The sequence below is a fragment of the Myotis davidii genome, unplaced genomic scaffold, assembly GCF_000327345.1.
Source record: "Myotis davidii unplaced genomic scaffold, ASM32734v1 scaffold187, whole genome shotgun sequence".
Taxonomy (NCBI): Eukaryota; Metazoa; Chordata; class Mammalia; order Chiroptera; family Vespertilionidae; genus Myotis; species Myotis davidii.
This window is the reverse complement of record NW_006383018.1, coordinates 4,017,756-4,034,336: the sequence shown is the minus strand read 5'-3', so window position 1 is coordinate 4,034,336 and position 16,581 is coordinate 4,017,756. Positions and strand designations below refer to the sequence as shown.

Sequence of the window (16,581 nt, the reverse complement as noted above, 5' to 3'; positions counted from 1 at the left end):
AGCAGGAGCACAACATAAGATCAGGAGAGGTGAGTGGAGGTCAGGGCCAAGGCTCCAAGGACTGCCAGCACTGGGATACCTGGGGGGTTATTTTGTGGGTTTGATGGAAACAGACATTCTTTTGGCCTTTTCCTGGCACCACTGTTGCTGGCAGGTGGACAGAAGTGAGTCACCAGTCATCACTCTGTCCTTGCCACCACAGATCTTCAGCAGAATCTTCCAGTAATCCCCCGAGGTGTCTCCCATGATGTCACGGCACAGCAATTGATGTCCAGGAGGTCCATCTCGCTGTGAGATACCATGATATTCATGAGGGTCTGGCCCTTTGTTCCTACTCTGCGCATGGCCCAAAGAAGGCAGGAGTATTCTTGAGACATTCCACCACAGTCAGCATGCCTTGCTTCAGGTCCCTGGACATATACCAGCAGATGCTCTTCTCAATGTCTTGACCTGTCAGTCAACTGATACTCATTGAAACTGCCATCAGGTGGGCCCAGCTCTGGGAGCACAGGACTGCATTGAACTTGGACCCACCTGTTCCCAGGAGGACATATCTGTAGAGCAAGCAACATGTCCATATGTGTGCTTTCATCCTCGTTTTCCTGAGAGAGAGAGAGAGATGAGGCGTGCTGGAAGTGCCCTGACGTGTCGCTGTGAATGGCCTCCTCCGGGGTCTTTTTAATTCTCTTTGATAGGTTCTGCTCAATTCCCGGCTGTGCTTGCTGTGGGAGGCGAGGCTCTCCTTCAGGAAGGCTTCATCAAAGCCAGCCCCTTAATGGCTTCATCTCATGAACATCAAAAAAGACTGGGGTCTTCATCGTGGCCAAGATGGTCTTCTCAAAGTTTCCTGACAGTTCAGGCTTCAGATCTTTGATCAAATCCTTCCCTTGCCTAAACTGTTTTGAAGGACAGGAGGATCTGCTGTCACTGCTTGGGGAGCGACTCCCAGGCAGTCCTTGGTGACCTGCTCCTTAGTCCCAAAGCCTTTCATAACCCTTTGCAGGACCTCGGCCTCTTGCAAGGTGTCAAAGCATCTGAGATGGTGCCTTGTTTTCCAGGTGGGCTGAGGGCACAGCAAGGGTGATGCTCCCAGACCCTTAGTGTCCTGGGAAGCTTAGCACCAGCTGTTGCTGCGGTTGCTGCTGCCTAGGAGGCGGCATTGATGGCTGCCCAGGGTATGTCATTGGGTGATGCCCAGGGTAGGCCTCTGAGGGCTGCTGTCCAGGAAGTGGCATAGGCTGGCCTGGTACAGGGGTCCCTGGGTATGGCAGGTCTGGAGGCATCCCAGATGGCAGGTTTCCTCCAGGAGGCTGGTACATTCCATATGGAGCAACTGGCTGCTAGGTGGAAGGGGGCTGCCCAAAGCTCCCAGGGGCATAGGAGGGTAACCATCCCTGGGGCCCCAGGGTACAGGTTTGGCACGTTGGGTATCATGCTGGACTTGTTGGCTGCCATTCCGGAGAGGCAGTCCTGGTTGAACTGCCCTGTGTATGTAGTTGGCCAGTTATCCAGCCCAATAGGGGGCACGTTGGGCCAAAGGGTAGCCAGCATCTCTCCAGGGGCCAAGACCTAGTACAACTAGCGGGGGAGCCACTTGCAGGTTGGGAGTAATGTGAGTAGCTCATGGTCAAATCTGGCCACTGGTCTTTGGGGTGAGAAGCTGAAAGGGGCGAATGGGGACATGGGGGTCTGGGGCACACCACCTGGAGTCAGTTGGAGCTCTGTCCCGCAGTAAGCCTTAGATTTTGAGGTCTTTTATTTACACACAATGTAAATAGAGATTCTATAGGGCAAGACAACAAGAAAAGTCCACAATGAATTTTGAACTCTAACTTTTAAAATGGTTAGAGAAACTTGAACCTCCAAGCATAATCGAGACCAAGAGTCTATGAAAATGCCAAACAAGAGAAAATAGGGAATTCTAAATGGTGCTTGATAAACACTCATTCAATATCGCAAATACTCATGCAGGGGACGACATGATTTGCTTGGGCAGCAGTTATTGTTAAGGGAAAATAAAGTGGAAGAAACTGAAATATTTAGGTACCTATCAAGAAGTGATGAAAGCCAGCTGTGGGAAAAGATTCTGTAAGGGAGCGTTTCTGTGTTACAAAGGAAATAGCTGTCCATTGTCAAGGAGGGAATCGGTGAGATGGAAAGCAAGGAAGCCTACCACAATAAGATGCCATATTCAAAAAAGCTCTATTCACAAATAAACTCAACATTTTCTTCTTCCTGTGCCGTGGTAGGAAATTTTTCTTCATCGCTCTTATAAATGAACATGAAACTTTTGTGGCTGTTTTAATATTTGCATTTTAAAATACCTCCTGGGATTCCAGGAACATATTATGTTGTGTCTATCATTCCACGACTACCTTTATTAGCTGGGATGGGGGTGGGGGGGGGGATGTCTACAGCAATTTTCAGAAGATGGTACTTCAGTGCTAAAGGCTGAATGTCTAGACTCTGACACATTTGTGACAACAAATAAGTGATTCTGGATTATTCTTAACATACAGGGGTGGGCAAAAGTAGGGTTACAGTGGTATGTAAAACGTTTTATTCTTGTATTATTATTGATTAATTATTGGATTATTTATCTGTATTACAACTGTAAACCTCCTTTTGCCCACCCCTGTATTTAAATATTGAACATTATTTATATTCTGTCAGATCTGTTGGCATCACCTTTCTTGTAATAAATACAATAATGGTGATAGTTGATAATAGCCACTGGCTATTATTACACAAATTTTCTGTGTTTTTTAATTGAATTTATTGTGGTGATATTGGTTCTCAAAACCACATAGGTTTCAAGTGTACAACTCAATACGATATTGTCTTCACACTGCATCGTGCACCCATCACCCCAAACAGAAACTTTTTCCATCCATATTTCTCCCCACCCCCTTTTGCCCACCTCACTAACCCCCCACCACCACTTTTCCCTCTGGCCATCACCACACTGTTGTTTGTGTCTGTGTGTTATACGTGTATGTTTTTTGGTTAATCCCTCCACCTTTTTTCATCCAGCCCGCCAATCCCCCTCCTGTTGGTCAGTTTATTTTGTTCATTAGATTCCACACATAAGTGAGATCATATGGTATTTGTCTTTCTCTGACTGGCTTATTTCACTTAGCATAATAATCTCCAACTCCATCTATGCTGTCCCAAAAGGTAAGATTTCCATTTTTGTTTTTTTATGGCCGAGTAGTATTCCACTGTGTAATGTAACACAGCCTTTTTCTACACTCATCTACTAATGGGCACTTGGGCTGTTTCCAGATCTTGGATGTTTAGTTGTAAGTAGTCCATTAAAATATTTTACTGTAAAATGTGTGACAACTAGAATATGGGACTGACTGTACACATAGCCACAGTTAAAGTTTGTATATCACATGTTTTGAAGCAGCATTATAGACTGGAAAGCTAATGATAAGCAAACTAAAAGTAGCTCCTTTCAGATATCAATTAACAACATTGTGACAGTTAATGTCATGTGTCAACTTGATGGGACCATGGGGTACCCAGATATTAGGTTAAACATTATTTCCGAGTATGTCTGTGAAAGTGTTTCTGGATGAGATTAACATTTGAAGCAGTAGACTGAGTAAAACAGATTGTTCTCCCCAGTGTGGGTGGGCCTGGTCCAATCCATTGAAGATCTGAATAGAATAAAATATGAATAAGAAAGAATTCTCTCTCTCTCTCTGCCTGACTGTCTTTGAGCTGAAACATGGGTCTTTCACTGCCTTTGAATTCAGACTTGGAATGAAATGTACACCATTGGCTTTCCTGTTTCTCAGACCCAGACTGGAGCTACTAATATACCATAGGCTCCCCTGGGTCTAGACTTCTCCGCCTTCATAATATATCTCCTTGGAGATAGATAGATGAGAGAGGGAGAGGGGGAGAGGGAGAGAGAGAGAGAGAGAGAGAGAGAGAGAGAGAGAGAGAGAGAGAGAGAGAGAGAGAGAGAGAGATTCCAATTGGTTCTGTTTCTCTGGAGAACCCTGAGTACAAACATAAAGTACACTGGGGCCTTGAAATCAGACTAGACATCATGAAGGAACAGACAGTCTTGCAAGATTTCCAGGACTTCCTGTGTTCAGTTAAGGCAGCAATGCCACGAGATGAGCCTTTCTTGTTTATTTTTGTACTTCCACTTCCTGTCAAGTGCTGTTAACCAGCAAATTCAGAGGTGCATGAACATTTAAATAAACTCAAAGTGTGCATAATTATGTGTTTAATGCCCCTCCCCCAACAAATTCAATAGCTTTAGACATTTTTGTAATGTAGTCGATCAGCCGGCCAAAGTTTTTCTTTAATTCACAGGTGATCACCATTGCCTCTCTCCTTTCTCTGAGGATATATGTAAAAGGGAGTGTTCTTTCTTGGAGAATAACTATAACATCAAAAAATAACACCTGTCAGTGCGTTATGGCTTATTCCAAATTCTGGCCCCCAGACCAGCAGCACCAGGCTTCCCGTGTGAATTTATTGGAAATATAATGTAAAATCTTGAACTCCATTCCAGAACTTTAGAATCAAAAACTCTCTAAAGTTTGAGAACCACCAGCTTACATAATCATTTCATAAGCATCATCTCATTAAATCCTCAAAACATGAGTTTGGTACATTATTCCCGTTTTACATAAGAAGAAAATAAGGCTCAAAAAAGCTTAAATGGCTTCCAGTGATAGTGATCACACCGGTAAATGGCAGAGCTGAGGTGCGAACCAAGTTCTGTGACCCCAACCCAATGCTCTTTCCACAACATTGTAGTTCTCTCCTCAAGCAACTCAAGTACGTTCCTAACGTGTACCCCCACTGCCATCTAGGGCTTGGGATACTTTACATAATGACTCCACATCATAGAAACGCCTAACCTAGCAGTGATGGTGAACCTATGACACGCGTGTCAGAGGTGACACATGAACTCATTTTCTTTGGTTGATTTTTCTTTGTTAAGTGGCATTTAAATATATACAATAAATATCAAAACTATAAGTCTTTGTTTTACTATGGTTGCAAATATCAAAAAATTTCTATATGAGACACAGCACCAGAGTTAACTTAGGGTTTTTCAAAATGCTGACATGCCGAGCTCAAAAGGTTCATCGCTGTAATAGGGGAACAACAGAAAGTGGCCCTCTCAGGGAACTCCTGTGTTTTCCCCCCATTTATGAATGACAATGAGGCACACAGAGAACTGGAACCTCCCAATGTGTGGTTCATATAACAGTAACAGTACATCCTGTCCATCTCAATTCTTTTCTAATGCAGACAAATTGCTTTCCACCCTGGTTCCTCCCTTCTCAGATCCCAACCTGCCTAGCACTCTTTAAAATGAGCCAATGCCCAATAGATAATTAATGTTAAATAGATGTGCCCTCACAGCCATATGCCTTCTCTCAGAGAGAGAACTACCCCCAACTTCCTCACCCTCTACAAAAAGTAGAGAAGATGAGCAAGGGGAAAAAAACCCAAAAAGTATTGATAATTACTCAAGAGCCAACTATAATTATGCAAATTAGGATGAGCAATGGTGAGTTCATTTAGGAGGAATGCTAAAAATATTTCAAATAAGGGAGGAAAAGTAAGTGTAATTTCTGGAATTGGTAAAATTTTGAATGATTCATATGTAAAGATTAGAGGAGTGTAGGAAACAGGATATGGGCTAAGTGAAAATGTATGTACATGGGTTGGAAATACCCATCACACAGCACAACATGACTCAAGAGGAAAAAAAGAAAAAGTAAAGGGAAGAATACAGTGATGTCTGTAGCACAGGGTTTGCACGAACAGCCCTGTTTTTAGGGGATTCACCATGTAAAAGAAAATGTGGAGTTATTTAACATAATTACTAAATTCATATTACTAGTGATTTAAATCACCTAAAGTTAATAGGTAATGGAGAGTTCAAAAAATAACTCACAGTTTGTTAGTACATAGAAGATGGGGACTCTGAAAGTAGGCTCACTCAGATCAGTCTTCCAATTTATAGCCCAGGGGGCTTATCCATGTTGACTGATTTTTATACAGTGAATGTGCATTATCTGTGTAAACCTATGACGGTAGAGAAATGTGGGGGAGGAGAAAAGAGCTGGGTCTCCCGATCTTTGCTTCCCCATAACTTTTCCCCAGTTCACCCTTAAACCCACCTCAGGGGATCAAAATGTGGTTATGTTCTCTTCTGGCCCATAACTTGGTGGTTATGAGGAAAATACCAGTAGGAAGACATATTATAAAACACTATGGTTCTTGGAACTAACAGGATTTTTTTGTGCAGTTTTACCTTGGTTTTTAACACAAATTTGTTAAGTAGCTTCAGTTACCTTAGTTTTGATTCTCACTTTTCTAATAGATGGCATGAATAATTATTTTTAAAAAGAACAACTCCAGGGTGTGGGATGTTACACATGTATTGGCATTCCAGTGCCATGAGTAAGCACTATATATCACTTTATATGTTCACTCCTTTCCTTTTAATTCAGTACTCTCTCAGGGCTCAGTTTTCACAAATCAAGATTGTTTTCTAACGTTTAATATGATCCTTCTCTGGCAATTGAGATTTTTCCAGTTATCTATGCAGGTGGTGGTCATATATGTAAAGTGTTCATAGTAAATTAATAAGCACTTAATAAACTGTATCCTTTCTAGCTGTTCAAAACAAAAGCACCAAAACCTCAATAAAAACAAAACACAGAAGCACCATATGACATAGAAAAAAAAACTCAAATGCAAATAATAAAGGTGCAGGGCAGGGATGGCGAACCTTTTGAGCTCGGCGTGTCAGCATTTTGAAAAACCCTAACTTAACTCTGGTGCCGTGTCACATACAGAAATTTTTTGATATTTGCAACCATAGTAAAACAAAAACTTATATTTTCGATATTTGTTTTATATATTTAAATGCCATTTAACAAAGAAATATCAACCAAAAAATGAGTTCACGTGTCACCTCTGACACGCGTGTCATAGGTTCGCCATCACTGGCTTAGGGGGTTGACAGTTTATTTAACGCTTTTATTGGCTGCCTATTGTGTTTTGGACACTGTGCTGACCATCTGGATGGCAATGATGAATAAGATGAGGTCTGTGCCATGTGTCACTGGTGAGCTGCAGATCAACTCTCCAGCCCCGCTCCTCCTTCACCGCAGCAATTGTGAAAGCATGTGTTGAGGGGTATCTCTGTTAGGATAAGTCCTGAGTAACTGCACTGAACAAGAGCTCTTGGCAGTTCACACTGCGTTACGAATGAAAAATAAATTTTTGTGGTTTTAAGTACTAAGAAAAAAAAAATGAGGTCCCTGCTCTAGAGATACTCTCAGTCTAGTGAGAAGAGATGGAAAAGTAAACATGTAACTTCAATATAATAATTGCTTTAATCGAGACCATGAATAGAAAGTTGTAGGAGGATAGAAGACTATTAATGCTGCCCGAGGCGGTCAGCCAAGGCTCTCCATTTCATCTTGAAGATACAGTCCGGGCTTGGGAAGCATCTTTGGCATAAGGGAAAAGGTGAGCATGGCTTTAGAGGAGCTGGTAGTCTGCTGGGAGAGACAGATGAGTAGACAAGTAGCTGTAAGACAATGAGACAAGGACTTCAAATGGAAGTACGCACAAAATGCTTTGGGAACACCAAAGGCAGAACATTTAATTTTGTAGAAGTTTTGGGAATGGAGTGAGGGCTGTGGTCCGTAAGGACTCGTGCAGTAGAAAGGAGATGATTTCTCTATATAAAAAGAGAAATCAAGATGTGCCAGGCAGAGAAGAGGAGAGAAGAAAATTTAGCATACCAGAGGAAGGAGCACCTTGCTCCTATTCTGAAGGCATAGATGGGGAACAGTCTGGTGTGTGTGAAGGCATATGAGGGTGGGAGACCAGAAATTAATTAGAAAACTAGACTTAAAGATATTCTGAAGGGAATCATATGCCACCCTAAGGAGTTTGGACTAAAGTACATCCGGAAGGCATCTGGAAATTGAAGAAAGTCCTTACTCTTGGTAGTGACATGTAGAAATATGACTAAGGAAAAGCCTGGATGCAACCTTCCAGGTGTGAGGTGATGAGCTGTGATCTAGACTGAAGCAGTGAAATAAAGAATGAAGGTGCAGAAGAAAGCTTCTCAGTATGTAGAACTGAGAAGAAATAAAGAGGTAAGAGAGAGGGTCATGATTCACTCTTGAACACCTGGAGGATAATGGGGTCCTACTGAGCCAGAAAGAACGGGAATAAAAATTTGTGTGAACAATCCATAGGGAGCATGCCATGTCAATCCTGTACTTGTGCTGAATGTTGAGATGCCTCAATGAGAATTCCTATAAGTACTTGGACATGCAGATCTATGGCTGGAGGAGAAGTCGAGCCAAATCATGAGATTGCCTAGGAGTAGGGGAAAAGTGAGAGGGAGGAGGAAAGAAGGATGAAAAACAAACCCTAGGGAATGCCAACTTCAAAGGGATAGACAGAGGGACAGAAAGTAAAGGAAGAGGCACATCACTAGAAGGATATATGAAGGGGACCAAGAGATGCAAGTGAGACTGAACTCAGAAGGGAAGATACTTTCCATTAGAGAAACCAAGTTAGTAGTAAATGGAAAAGATATGAAAGTAGGAGAACTGAAAGGTGTCTATTGATTGGTAACTGAGTGTTCTTACCCACCTTGGTGAGAGCAGTGGGATAGGGACAGAAATCAGATGGTAGTGGGTTAAAAAGAGAATAGTGTTAATGAACAAAATAAGTCCCATAGCCTTCTTTCTTAAGAATTTAATGATGGCATTATGCTAAGCAAAATAAGCCAGTCAGAGAACAATAAATATCATAATGATCTCACTCATTTGTGGAATATAATGAACAACATAAGCTAATGAACAAAAATAGAGCCAGAGTCATAGAAGCATCGAACAGACCATCTAACCTAAGAGGGAAAGCAGGAGAGGTGGTACATTAATCAGCTGCCTCCTGCACACTCCCTACTGGGATGTGCCCGCAACCAAAGTACATGCCCTTGACTGGAATCGAACCTGGGACCTTTCGGTCCGCAGGCTGATGCTCTATCCACTGAGCCAAACCGGTTTCAGCAAGAATTTAAATTTTTTAAAAAAGAATTTAATGATGAAGAAAAAGTAAAATGTAAGGCATTAGCCCAGAAAAAGAGGAAGTTGAGTTAGAGAAAGAGAGGTTGTTTTTGTCACTGTGTTGTATTTCTTTAACGTCTGGTGGAGTCTTGAGCACATGTGTACCAAGAAGAGAAAGGATGGGTCAAAAACAGGAGTATCAGGGGAGACACAGAGGAAGCCAGATCTTTGAGGCACTGGTGGAAGGAAGCCTGAGTCTTAGAAAGGGGTAGAAATTTTTCTTCTGGGATAAAGGGGAAGAAGGGAAGAATAGGTTGAAGCCTAGAGGAGTCTGAAGATGATGAGGAAGGCAAACTCAGTAAATTTATGCCTGACAACCTCTTTTTTCTTGAAGCAGCTGGCTAAGAACTCTCTTAAAGTGAAGTGAGATTAAATATGCTGAAGAAAGAATGTTGTTAGTAAATGCCAGTGCCTTGTTTACTCTTTAAAAAATATTGCTTAATTTTCTCTAGTGAGATAATGAAAGTCTTATCTCAAAAAACGTGATCAAATATGACTCTGGAAAATTCAGACTATAAACTTCTAGATACAGAAGCGTCTACATTATAGTAGAGTTTACATAGATTTGCTTGGGGCTCACCAAATCCTTTATTTTTTTATTTATTTTTAGAGAGAAAGGAAGAGAGAGGGAGAGAAACATTGATATGAGATTGGAACATTGGTCTGCTGCCTCCTGCATGCCCCCCACTAGGGGTGGAGTCTGCAACCCAGGCATGTACCCTGACCAGGAATCGAACCAGCAACCTTCCAGTGCATGGGATGACGCCCAACCAACTGAGTAACACCAGCCAGGGCTCAACAAATGCTTTTGATAATGCTTCCTTTAAGAAACTTTGGGGTAAATTCTGGATATAGGATTTAAACTTTATTTGGAGTAAAATATTCTGGTACTTCATATTCTACAAAAGGTCAAAGAAACAACAAAAAAGCTGGGCCTTTCCTTAGTATGGGAAACATGTTGACTCTAGGAGAGAATCCATGTGTCTCTACAAACTTTTTAGAAACTCAAACCACTGATTATCAGGTCTGGCATGAGCTGCATGGTTGCCCTGACGAATAAGACAGGGACACAGTCATAAGAGAAAGACATCAGACTAGACAAACTATCTATATATATAAAAGGCTAGGCGACCAGCCAACCAGCCAGTAGGTATGATGCACACTGACCACCAGGGGGCAGATGCTCAACACAGGAGCTGCTGAGCAACAGCAACTTTGCAGAGTGCCCTCTTGCACTCTGGGACCTCTCTGGGGATGTTAGACTGCCAGTTTTGGCCCGATCCCTGCAGGCCAGGCCAAGGGACCCTAATTTCAATGAGCACAGATCCATGCACCGGGCCTCTAGTTATTTAGAAAGAATTAAGACAGCCATACTGTATGCTAACCATCAGCTCAAGGACCCCTGCTCTGGTGTCACTAATCTCCAGAGGCTACTTAACGTCATTGAGACAAAACAGCCAGCCTAATTGATCTAGGAAATCAAAGCCCTTTGATCTCATATCAAACAAAGTCAGACTTAGAGAAGGTTCTAAGAGACAAGATGACCATCTTCCATAGAAGAATTAACACTGCAGGAGGGAAAGTACGAAAGTGGTAATATCTTACTTTGGAATTCTATGCCCTTGGTATCTTTAAATAAGGATTGAAGAGTAATAAAGTCACCCCAATGAATGAATAGAGTTTATTTGCTCTTAGTGATAAAGTACAAACAATATTGCTGTTATGAAATCTTTCAAGTTATCAGGAAAGTATTATAGTAGTGATAATAAATGTAAGCATAATAAATGTAAGAATACCTGCCTTTTAGCATGTAACTGTAAAGGACAGGTGTTTTCAGTGTCAACCTTTACTGCTACAATATACTGCTCCTACTAAAGAATTTTCTTGGAAGAGATTTATTATATTATGATTTAAGTAGCATTCACTATGCTTTGTAAATAAACTAGATAGCTATTCATGCAAGAAACTGGCTTTGCAAAAATCAGATTATCTATAAATATATAAGCATGCTTATAAATCAGACCATTATTCACATGTCAGAAAACTCACAAAAATTTGTGTTCTCTATTCTAATGCAAAAGGCACACGTTTCAATAATCCTATCAGTTGTATTTTATATATACAATATAATGGTGGTTTCAAAAACAAGTTCAAGACTATGATTATATAAGTAAGGTTAAATAAATTATGGTATTAGTTAGAAAAAATGAGGAATAATACACTGCCTTCTTTTTAGATACAAAGGATTACTTTGAAAAATAATATGCTCCCTCGTTCAGTGGTTCTACCCATTGGATCTAATTCTTATTGTATGTACAAAGCCTAGGGTACCTGGTATTTGGGAAAGTGTATCTTTCCACTATTTAACTTTTTTAAAATTTTTTTATTGGGTTAAAGAAGAGAGAGAGAAAGATTTGTTGTTCCACTTAGTTACACATTCATTGGTTGATTCTTGTATGTGCCCTGACCAGGGATCAAACCTGCAACCTTGGCATATCAGGATGACACTCTTACCAACTGACCTGGCCAGGGCCCCTATTTGACATTTTGAAAGCTAGGAAACTATAAAGACACACTACAAAAAAAGGATTTGAGGAAAGGACTTGAGGCAAAATATGAAATATTTTTCTTATAGGAAACAGTATTCACAATCATAAATAATCAACAACAAATTAACATTTATTTGAATGAATCTAGAAAAAAATGTAGTTGTTTGTTTATATATAGTAAATGAATATCTTAAAAGTAAATTCTCGTTCTCTGGGAATTTTTGCCCCAGCAACCTACAAGTTCAGACTTTAAATTTGTGGAGTACTCAACTGACCATTTCTTTTTGCTTATTTAAATTTGACACCAGTTCTCTGTTTCACTATCTTAAAGACACCACAGGTGTTGTTTACTAAACTCCTATGAGACCCACTTCCACCTTTCTAAATAAATATAACACCTGGCTTATAATTTTCTTCCACATCCTCATTCCTCATCATCACTTCTGACAATTTCAAAATTCATGCTAGGGACTCATCAATTATCTCAACTGTAGGGTCCCATGATCTTGTTAACTGCAGCCCTCCAACTGCATGCACCAACAAGATCACTCTCTGAATTTAACCATTACAGGCATTTTGAGTGTGTATGTGTGTTTTTTTAATACACGACCCCAGTGTCCACCAGGGCACCCCTCCCCTTCCCATGCCCATCAGTGCTTTCTGCTCACCAAGTTCAATAAACACTAAATCATTCAGTTTCATCTATTTATGAACTCTTCTCATCCATTATTGCCCTCTTAGACACTGAGGTTCCCATCGCATTCTTGCTATCCACCATGTCAGCGGGCAAACCCCCAATATACCCACCGTCCCATTTTTCTGTTTACGCCCAAGAGCGTTGCTGGAGAAAACCCTGGAGTGCTCTGGCTCACTCAAACATACTCATGCTCATTCCCACTGTGCTGAGACTACCAACAACATTCATGGCAAGAACATTCTCCCCAACAGCTCGACACGCGTAATTCTCACCAGTGTACCTCAAATCTTTCCTGCATCATTCACGGCAAAGACTGCCTGAAGCAATGGAATATAACTGGTCTCATATCCCCTTCACATCTCAACATAACACCTGTCTCTTTGCTTAACTTCCCTCCATTTCCATCTGCTTCAATGGCACTTTTACCACCATTTATGACTTTCAATTCTACATTTTAAATTTTGAGATCTCTCCAGAAGTCACAATACCACATTACCCACTTCTTATAAAATGTCCCCATGCTTAGTACCAAGCTGGTGGGCACTCAATAGATATTTATTGAATGAATGAGTAAATGAATGAATCTATACCTAGGTGTCCTACTTCCAGTTACACTCTAGATCAATAATGCTACTGGAGAAGAAAGAAACGGATCCTCAAAGAGGGGGACTGCTTTCTGCTCCCTCCACTCCAGCTGTTGATATTACCTTCAACTCTAGAGTTTTGGTGTTCCACTGATGTTTTGGCGAAGGCCTTAACTATTTATTTACTTTTAGTGGTGATTGGAACATGCAATCAGGCTCACATATGATTATTCCAAATGAAAAAAAACAATTTGACTGCATCTATAATATTTTAAAGGACAACCGTTAAGTGTATAAAAACACACAGTATACATAAAGTAACATACTTGTAAAATCAAAGACACATAACATCATCCCCAAACCATCCTGACCATGAGCATTCTTTTAGCTACACTCAAGTTATTACAGCCTAATGACTAATGTGCTATTTTTGTGTTCTTCAAATGCATAGGATCTTTATGATAGTGTAAAAAATAGTCATCCACCATGCCTTTCTATATGCTCTCCCACATGCTGTTTCTATTATGTATACTATTTTAAATTTCTTACAATCTTGTTTAAAATGTGTTTATAAATTGTAAATTCTGTTTTCTTCATCTATGATTTTTTCCGTCTAGTGGGAATGGATTCCAGAAAACCCAGAAACAATATCTAACCAGATCTGAGCAGAGTAAAGAGAGGTATGGCAAATAAACATTTTCCAGTTTCGGGTTGGGAAGATATTCGATCTTCAATGTGTTCAACAAATGGGTTTAATAATGCACATTTCGGTATAAAACAGTTCACAACAGAAATATTTGCTACTCAGCCCATTTATCCTGGGAATTACACAACATGGACCATTTTCAATAACTCTTTTCATTACGATAATTTCCTCCTGCTCAAGCAGCAGAGATGTACAAACCATATTGATCCAAAAATGTAATATGTCAAGATGCAAATGTATTAAAGAAAAATTTAAATACAATAATTTTAATCACTTTGGTTCAGTGTTATATTGACTTTTTGAGGGACTTTAGCCTTCTTAAATCTTTCTAACCAAAATATAAAATTGCCTTTTATTCATAATCCATGCAACTAGATAACTTGAAAAAGCATGTTTCTTTTAAAGGCATGGTAAAAGACTGGTAGACAAAAACAAAAGATTAAGTTATATATATTTTTAGGAGGTCAGTTGGTTTCTCCTAATTTGGTAACTTAAAGATCTTGAAGTGCCTTTTGTTTTTCCATAAAATATGCAATTTTTATTTGTCAATTATACCTCAATAAAACTACTCCACCATCTTGACTGGAACTCATAAAAATAACATTAGGTTTAATTTAATTTTGACTTATTTAATTTTATATTCTAATGTCAATCCAGGTAGATCATATAAATAGTAACTTTTACTTACTAAGACAATTCAATTATATAAAAATCTTTTCAAACATTCTGAGTGAATGGAAGTATGTCAACCATTTAATAATCATTCATTAATTTAGTCAGCAGACTGGTATTGAACATGATGTATATGGAACAATAGTTAAAACCTAGTTCCCCAAGGAGTTTTGCAAGTAATAGAATTAAGATATATTTCCATATCACTATAATTCATAGTAATAATTGCCACAGAGGAGATGCTATAAAAATTCATAGGACTGTAGAGATTTGTGTTCTTTTTTTAAAAATCAGTGTGACAGTTTAATGCTTAGGATTTTATGTTTTACAAAGCTACCTAAATGACAATCACGTAAAGCACTGCCCTTATTCATGGTTTTATTTCTTTAGTCTTTGTGTACTCAAAAAACTTCAGGTTTGTTTTTTTTACTACATTTATCTAATTCTTGGGAAGCAAATATTCAGAGGATGTTTATTTACTGATCACGTATCGTGAGTAAGGCACTAAGCTAGACACTGGTCGTTACACTAAAAATGAATACAGCAGAAATGGTCCCTTCGCTCAAGGAGTTCCTAATCTAATGGAAGAGAGAAAAAAAATATCTTCCTTCCTTCCTTTATTTTCATCATTACTGGAACCGAATTTTACTAGGCAGCAAAGCAACCACATTGTTTCATTGGTGCCCCCTAAGAGCAAGGAGCAATACAATAAGTTCTGGTCGATGGCTTTTTGTTAGCCCACGATTGTTGATAAGACAAGTCTATGTTTTCTAAAGCACTGGATGCTGCTGGTATAAGCCACACAGGGGCTAAAAGTGCTGAGATGGCATTTCTGATCAACTTGAGCAGAGGCTGCTTGAAGGAGCAAAATTCTACTCAGGAAGTGAGAGCTCTGAAAGGTTTGCTTCAGGGGACTCTTCCTGGAGACATGACAGGTCTTCTTCCTCCAGAAATCTTGCTCTGTGAGTGAGAGTAGAAAGAAACAGACGAATGGAAGAGAGGACAGAGAACTACCCAGAACAGACTGTGTAGTGTATGAGAGAGGAAATACAGAAGAAAGTACGGAAAGGTGGAACTTCTGAAAAGGAGAAAAGGAAGGAGCAGGGAGAGAGAAAGAAGAAGACTGAGCATATAACACTAGTAACAAGGGCTCCAAGGGTGTGGTGGTTGCACTGATTGGACACAGAATATCGTGCAGTAAATCCTGGGCCAGGTGCCCAGGAACAAGGACAGTAAACTCTAAGAAGTGACAGCTGTCTTATCAGGAGGAATATTCGTAATCATAGCTAGCATGTACTCTCCTGTGCCGATCCTGTGCTTTTCATGGATTATCTTATTAAATCTTCAGGACAACCTCAGAGACCGAGAATGCCATCCCAGATAGAGAAACGGAGACTCACAGAAGCTAAGTAACTTACCCAAGAACACAAGCTAACATGTGGCAGAGCCTGGATTTGAACCAACATAACCTGGCTCCATAACTCCTACTTGTAGGCTCTATGCTACCCCTCACTGGCTATCATCAGCCACACAAGAACCTGGAGTAATAAGATGGTAGGAAAGAAGCAGGATGGATTAACACCTGAATCCGGCCACGTCTAGCTTCTAAACTGCTTCCCACTCTTTATATGAGAAAGAAATATTTTAAGACTCACATTTGTTACATACACACTCAAGTATAAGAGGCAATTTCAATTAATTGAATATACTGACTTATAGTCATGTTAGATAAAACTTTATCTATGGTGTGTATATCTAGTTATCCTTAAGTAACACCATTCTGAACAATCCCAGCTGAAGCCTCTAGCAGAATATTGGTTGGATGTAAAATAGAAGCATTAGAAGGATTGCACAAAGGTGCATACTATAGATAGATATTCATTAATAAACTATCACTCAGCCAAAGACTGGCTAGTGGTAAGCCTAACAGGTAATAGGAGAGCTCATTCATTCATTCATTCATTAAAATATTTATTCAGTCTCCATAATGCACCCAAGTGATTATTTTAGTAATACAAGAGAATATAAATCAAAGGTCCTGATCTTCTGTAAATTATATTCAGGAAGTAGGGTGGAAACTGACACTAAACAAACAAATAAACCTATAATGTGTCAGATGGTGATGAGTGCTAAGAAAAATAAAGTGAAGTAAGATGGATAGAGACTGAAGTGGATGCATCATGTAGGGCGGTTAGAGAACACTCCTCTAAGGACTTTTGAATGAGACCTG

General features: G+C 39.9%; 1 pseudogene; it reads right to left on the bottom strand.

Annotated features, from left to right (window-relative positions):
* Positions 1-67: 67 nt before the first annotated feature.
* LOC102760820 lies at positions 68-2,264 on the bottom strand (annotated as a pseudogene).
* Between the last annotated feature and the right edge of the window lie 14,317 nt (positions 2,265-16,581).